Genomic DNA, 7,569 nt, shown 5'->3' with positions numbered 1-7,569 from the left:
TGTCCCAATCCTATGGTGATCACAGTTGGTATTCTGTCTAAGCTCCACCCCCACAGCTACCTGGCAACCGCCAGGTATGCTCTGCCCCACAGTTGCCTGGCAACAGCCAGTATGCCTGACTCTAAAAGGGGTTGCTAGCCCCCTCCTCTTTCTCTTTGCTCTTTGCTTTGTTCTTCTCTGCTCTCTTGCCCTCTTCCCCTCTGTCCTTTCTCTCCCCACCCACCCCCTTCCCCTCCACATGCTCATGGCCGGCCTCTACTTCTCCCCTCTTCTACTCTTCTTCTCTCATTAAACCTCTCCATGTGGAACCTTGTTGGTTTGGCCTGTTCTGTCTGAACGCGAGCCGAGATTATACCCCAACAATCACTACTGAAGTTAACTATACCATCTTCATTTCCTTTGCATTGCATATAAATAAGATGCTGATTTCATACTTTTTTTTATTAGAAACCCCAGTCTGTTGGTGGAGAGGTTCCCGTCTGATACTAAGTAGCTAGATGACTTTAAGGAAAGTATTTCATGGCTCTGTGCCTTGATTTCTTCATCTATAAAATGAGTTGTAGCAATACCCACTAGTAGACATCACTAATGGGAAGGTAGCTTGTGGAAATAAATCATGAGTGGTGGGATGGTGACGACACTGATGATGACTATAACGTGACTGTGTAGCCTGTGTAGTTGGTCAGGTATTTAGAAGGATTTAGAAGGATTGCCAATCTCAGCATCAGACCTTTTTATTTCTCAAACACTGAGCTGCCTTTTTAACTCCCTGAGTCATGTTTGACTCACAGCTAGATTTTATATGTTGCTTCCTGGTTGTTAGGGGCTAGAATCTGTCTTAAACTACTAGATTTTCTGTGGTCACTGTTAGAGCTCCCCATAGCCACCCCCACCCCATCCATCCAGTGTGAACCGGTCATCTGTTAGAGCCTCAGGAAAGTCCATGGAGAGCCGACTAGATTTCCATGGATACAAGCAAACCTTTTGTCCTGCCGTTTACATTTCTCTTGAGCAATCAACTTCGATTGACAGGATGCCTGCTAACCTCCTCCTCCCCCTCCTAACTCTTCCACAAAGGGTGCTGAGGTAAGAGATGACATAAAGACAGGATTTGCTTGCACAGAGCTCTGTAACTGCTTTGTAAAGAGGCTGAGTCACCCCTTTACGTTTGTTGAACTGACAGGCAGTACTAGCAAAAGCTCACCCATTGTGACTCAGCTCTCCTCTCTCACTCATAGGCATAAAAACTCTGGAAACCGGAATGGCCTGTGAAGTGAAACAGCTCCTGAGCAGAAAGTATCTTGTGTCATGAGTCTACGGATCCAGGGCAGAAAGAAAAATGATCAACGCTGCATCCTGAAAACACACGCTTTCCATTTTTATCTCCTTCCGGTTTTTATCCATGTATAGTACCAATAGCTGTTAAATCAAATTTTTACTGCTGTCAAGTGTCCAGCAGACTTGCTAGGAAGTCCAGTGACATCAGAATAAAGGCACAGGCTTTGCTGCTAGTCTCTGTGACTTCAGGACTAAATAATTGGCCTCTTTTCCTATCATAAATAAATACTTGGCTTCAGAAGTAGTAATGATTTGACAAATAATCTTTTCTCTGAAAATAGTTTTCAAAATTCATATGTCAACAATTTGATTACAGATCAGACATGAAAAGCTCTTTCACATCACGTGTGTGTAGGTTTGAGACTGACCAGATCCAGGGAGCTGAGCACTTGCCCTTGGGATTTTTGGTGCAGTAGGGGCTCCTCCATGTAATCTGAGGGCCTGAGCAATTTGTAAACCTTATCACTATGGACTACATTAATACTTCTAAAGTAAAGTACACGTTGAAAAACTATTTTTCTGTTATGTTTCTTCAAAGTTTGCTGAGAATGCCTTTAGTTAGAACTTCTTAAAATGTATTCAAGAACTACACTTTAATATCTTGATATGTATTCAATGTTTGGGAGTTTATTTTTTGGCTGGAGGGGGCGTTGTTTGTTTGTTTTTGGTTTGCCTTTCTTTTTTCATCCCTGTGGAAATAACTGCCTGCTTCTATGTCAGAGAAAATGACGCTCATCTCCCCTGATTCTCACTTGCACTTTTGTTTCTTGCAATCAAAGATTCCTTAACTAAAAACCCACCAGCATAAAATTCCTATTGGCTTAAGTCTTCCGCATGGTTTTCTTTCATGATGACTTTGTAAAGCTAGCCACGCTACAGAAACTGTGCATGCCTGTAGGAACTTAACCTTGTGAACACTGGCTCATGTTTGCCTTGGTCCTCAACTGGCTTACAGACAATTGCTTTGCTGTCTCTGAGGGAAGACACCTGTTACCACTGAAGCCTGGCACTTCAGTGTGCTCACCATAAGCAGCACAGGTGACGGGTTTGGCTACTCTCTGTAGAAGACCTCAACAAACAAGGAGACTCAGGTTGTAAACACCCAGGAGGAGGAAGCTGCAGTTGCTCTCTGTGTACAACTTCAAGCCTGGCCCGTGTGGGAAAATGCTTTGCCAGTTTTCCACGGTCTGAACACCTGATCCTTTTCATGGCTTCCCTCAGGCTGAAATTGCCCCACTCACTTTGCCCCATAATATAAGGTATTTATCACTATTGCCTCAGGCAGTTCTACATGTTTTTTCTAAAGTATAGACAGCATGAAAGATCCCGGTATCACTGGAGCTGGATTTTGACTCATGGGCCCTGTAGAGTTTGTTATATTCCCATGAGCTGAAACACAGCACACAGCAGGCTCCAACTGTGATAGGAAGTCTGTTCTTTCTTGTCTCAACTATAATGTGTGAGAGGTATTAATTTTTCTTTATTATTACTTTTTTGTATGACTGAAGAAAAAGGAGCTAGAAGGTGCCACCACACACGGTAGGAAGCCAGAGCCAGTGGACAGCTTGGAGGAATGATTGCTTCTCCTTGCATCATGAGGAACTCATGATGAAACCGAATTTGTCAGGATTGGCTGGAAATATTCCTACCTGCCGAGCACTTCTCTAGCACAATAGGTCTTAGCATCTAACTGTGCTCATTCTTCCTTGGTGCTGTACTCTGTGCACATTTAAGAAACTCATGCAAACAAATCGCTATCCCTTGTCGTCTCTCATATCAACTGGAACATTTGAACAAAGCTAAAATTCTGCCCACATCCTGGGTTGGTCTATCAAAGTTAATTAGGCATCATGTTTTTCCTAAGATTGTTCCCTAAAAAAGAAAATCTATGAATTTTTGTATTATATGTATTGTTCATGTGCATGTGTGTATGTGTATATGTACATATATATCTCTATGTATTACAATATAATATAATATTTCATGTAGATAATATAGTATTATTTAAACATACATTATTTACTTATATTAACTAGAAAAATATGCAATATACTTTGCTTTTCCCCTTTGCCTAAAATATTTAAGTTCTGACTTTTTTTAAGTATAAAACAATGGGTAATGATTTCAATCTATTAAACAAACAAAATGCTTCAAGAGGTCTTTAATTCAACCTCATGCATGAAGAATATCTTTACAGCATGCACAATGCCTTTTCACCAGATTTCTTTAGTTTATCCCAGGCATTATTAAGCTGGCTTCTGGCTTCCATTCTTTCTGTGAAGCCAGATGCTGTCTAAGAATTACTCCTTTGAAGCAATCTTACTTTTCTCTGGTTGTTTTCAAAGTGTGTTTTTTTTAATCCACCCTGGAATGTTTAGTTCTATTATTACTGTAACCAGCTTAATCATGAATTTTTCCATGCCTCAGCTTAACATGATTCTTGATTTTATATCTCCTTTTCAGAAAATTATTGTTCACTAATTCTTCAAAAACTGTACTTGGCACATGTTTCGAGTCTTTATTTGCTTGGATTCTGGGTAACACATATGACACCTTCTTTTCTACGATGTTACCCTTTATACTTTTCTTAATTGTGATCTCCCACTTCAGTTGGAACATTTTCTTCTGTCCTGCCTTTCGAATTATTAATTTTTCTCCTCAGCTGGGATGAATTTGTCATTATATCCTTCCATTGAGTTTGCAATATGAGTCGTTAAATTTTTCTATCCAATAATTCCCACTTGCATCTCTGATAAATTTGGATCTTAACTTCCTCTAACTTAGTAAGCACTGTTAATATTAACGTTATCTGTGTCTATTATGACTGCGGGCTTATTTCTTTCATTCCTTGTACTTTGTGAGTATTGTTTCTGTGCATTTGTGTTCCCAAATCAGATTTTCTTACTTCTGAGTTTTTCTTTACAAATCACTTACGGAAATAATTTGAGATCGTAGCTGGTATATTTTCCCAGCGAATGATTACCTTTGCTTCTCCTGAGAGACAACAGGCGTTAACTCACTGGTCTGATTTTCACACAAGTTCTGAGGAGCACACTGGCTCATCTTTTCTGCTCAGGATGTCCCTGTCCTATGAAGTCCTCTGGCCCCCTGGCCTGGGTGCCAGTCCCCCATCTGTCCTTAATGGGGAAAGGGGTTGCTCATCCCCAGTATCACCATGCAGTACTGACAAGTAGCCACTTCAGGTTGCATTTTCAAGAGGAAGATGAACTAAGTGTGGAAGCCAGTTCCCTACGTGCTAATCTTACCTGGGACGTGGTCCTGTGTGATAATTTTACTTATTTGTCTATATTTAAGGATAGATTTTTAAATACTGTGATTAATGTATAACGTTTCCCTTGAAACAAAATTTGCTTCAGACCATTTACCCATTTTTTCAAGGTCTAGTTAAACTTAACTTTCCCTGTGAAGTTCTTTCTGGCCCTCCCTCTGTAAGGCAAAAAGAATCATCTTTCCACTAGGTGCCCATAGATGCCATTTTAAACTAGAAGTCAGAGAATTTCTGTTTCCATGGTTATTTACCCATTCCTTCACAAGAGAAAGCAAACTTACTTTTGTTCTATTCTTGTAGAAATTTCCCCCTGACATTGCCATGTTAATACTGTTTCAACATCCATGCCCTAAGAATCCTACTAAAATTATCTACAGTGAAAAGGTATAAATGCATATTATTCTCATTTTAATAACAGTTCTATAATACAATCTTATAGGCAAAGCATTTAAGTCATTGTAAATTTGTTTTGAGACTATTGTTGCTTTGCTATATGATTGAAAACATATACACGAAATTAAAATTCACTCACAATATTATGAGTAATATATTGGTAGACTTTTCAAGATAATAAGATGTTTTCAATTTAAATGTAGAGGGAAATGAGCTTAGGATATGCATTACATCAACCTCAGGGCTACACATACATGTGCATATACACTTGTATAACCCCACACACATGCAAACATGCATGCACACAGAAATACCACATACCAATACTTGTGTAAATGTGACATAAGTACGAGAAAGGGTAGAAAAACTTGAAACTATTTATTGATATAATGAAGGTATACTGATTTTTTTCTACACATTCAAAATACAGTCTATTTTAAAGTGGGCTGATAAACAAGTCAATAGATGACATATATACAGGTACATGATAGACAGATAGATAGATGATAGGTAGGTAGATAGATAGGTAGATAGATAGATATAGAAAGACAGATTATATATATTTAGATTATAGATAGATGGCTGATAGACAGATATACACTGTCTATGCTTTCTCTCATAACCCTAATATTATTTCTTCTTCTTTAACTTCAATAGTTTTAAATCCATTTTCTTCTACATCTCTATTCACCAATTCGTACCATCTAAAGCTCAGGATAGTAGCAAATATTCTTTTGTTATTCATGCCAACTGCCTATTTTGAATAAAAACAACCATTGTTGTACAGGGAGGTACTCTGCACAATATCAAAGGAGAAATGTAAACACAAAGCCAGCCACAAACCCTTTATCTACAATGGTCTACTACTGCAAGCTATGCTAGGGCAATGGTGGCACAAAGCTTGTGGGATAACCAACCAAACACTCATTTGACTTAAGGCTCATTCCACAAAATGAAGCCCATTCCTGATACTGCTTGCATGACCAAGACCCTGAGACTAGATATACCAGGATCATAGGGTAAAACAAAATAATACTGGTTTTAAAAGAAAAAACATGATTAAATGACTCCTAATGATATTCTGCTACACTTGTGGATCAGTGACTTGTTCAGTTATTAACAGAGAAGCTTACTCCTTGGGAAAGTGGGGCGAACATGCAAACCCGAGCACGATATTACACATAGAATCAGGAAGCTTGAAACACTCAGCCCTAAATGGGATGTCTACAGTAAATCCCTCCCTTAACAGCTCAGAGACCCTTGCACAGAGAAGGCAGAAAGAGTGTATGAACCAGAGGAGATGGAGAACACCAGGATAATAAGGCCTTTAAATCAACATGTCCAAGGTCATGTGAACTCACAGAGTCTGAAGCAGCTTGCATCAGGTCCTCTGAACTTACGGGTTCCAGTTTAGTGCTTCGCGAGTGTGTGAACAAGTGGGTGATCTTTGTTCCTTCTCTTGGGCTCCTTTCCTTCTATCGGTTTGTTTAACCAAGTTCAATGGGATAGATTTTGCTTTGTTTTATTTTTTATGTTTTTAATTTAAAAATGATTAATGAGTGAATGGTGAGTGAATACCTAGCCACTATGACAAATGATAACCACTGAGCTGTCATTTATGCCTGTTGAAAGAGAGAAAATGAGTTTTCTCCAATGGAGTGACATTGGTTGTATCAGCAGCTTCGAGGCAGCTGACTAACATTTAATGGACTCTCCAGTATTTTTGTGATGGTGGTGGGGATTTTCTTTGGTTATAGTTTGGTTTGGTTTGGTTTGGTTTAGTTTGGTTGTGGGGGGGGATGTTCTATATTTTCATGGTTTGGAGGCTTTGTTCTTGTATTGGGGTTTTGTTTGATTTTTGAGAAAGAACTGAAAGTTAGATGGGTGAGGAATGGAGAGGATCAGAAAGGACTTGGAGGAGGGACAGAATATCATTAAAGCATATTTAAATTTAAAAATTATGTTTTATAATTTAAAAAAAGAAAAAACTAACATTGTATGATTAGACATTGATGAGAGTCTCCATCTGGGTATTCCTTTTTTCTTTTTTTCCCAGAGCTGGGGACCGAACCCAGGGCCTTGCGCTTGCTAGGCAAGCGCTCTACCACTGAGCTAAATCCCCAACCCCCATCTGGGTATTCTAGGTTTGATGTACTCATGTCAGTGATATCATTGGGCAAAAGTTTATAAAATTGGGGAACTATATCATAGGTGACCACATGATAGACCACATAGGAGACCCTCTTAATTCACATGGGCTACATTGTGATCAACTGAGAATGTGTATTGAACTAAGTCAGGACTGTGTTTCTGAGAGTATGGGTTCATGGATAGTATGAGTTCATGGATGACTTAAAAAATTTACAACTTCCAAGAAAATGCTGGTAAGGTTCTTCGTCATCCTTCCTCATCCTTGACATTGATTGTGTTTTCTCCTGCCTATCCAACCTGCTCAGTTATGTGTTAACTGTTGCCAGATATGAAAAGGAAAGTTAAGTGCATGTGAAGGCAGGTGGCGGTGTCTTGTGGAAGCTGTCCAAGAGCGTGTA

General features: G+C 39.2%; 1 long non-coding RNA gene across 1 annotated transcript; it reads left to right on the top strand.

Moving 5' to 3' along the window:
* The first annotated feature begins 288 nt into the window (after positions 1–288).
* Positions 289–1,848, top strand: LOC120098081 (uncharacterized). Its single transcript, XR_005495991.2, has 2 exons — positions 289–1,086; positions 1,239–1,848. It is a non-coding gene; the product is annotated as an uncharacterized LOC120098081 (long non-coding RNA).
* Positions 1,849–7,569: the final 5,721 nt, after the last annotated feature.

This window comes from Rattus norvegicus, chromosome 1 (assembly GCF_036323735.1).
Source record: "Rattus norvegicus strain BN/NHsdMcwi chromosome 1, GRCr8, whole genome shotgun sequence".
Taxonomy (NCBI): domain Eukaryota; kingdom Metazoa; phylum Chordata; class Mammalia; order Rodentia; family Muridae; genus Rattus; species Rattus norvegicus.
This window is presented reverse-complemented; position numbering and strand designations above follow the sequence as displayed.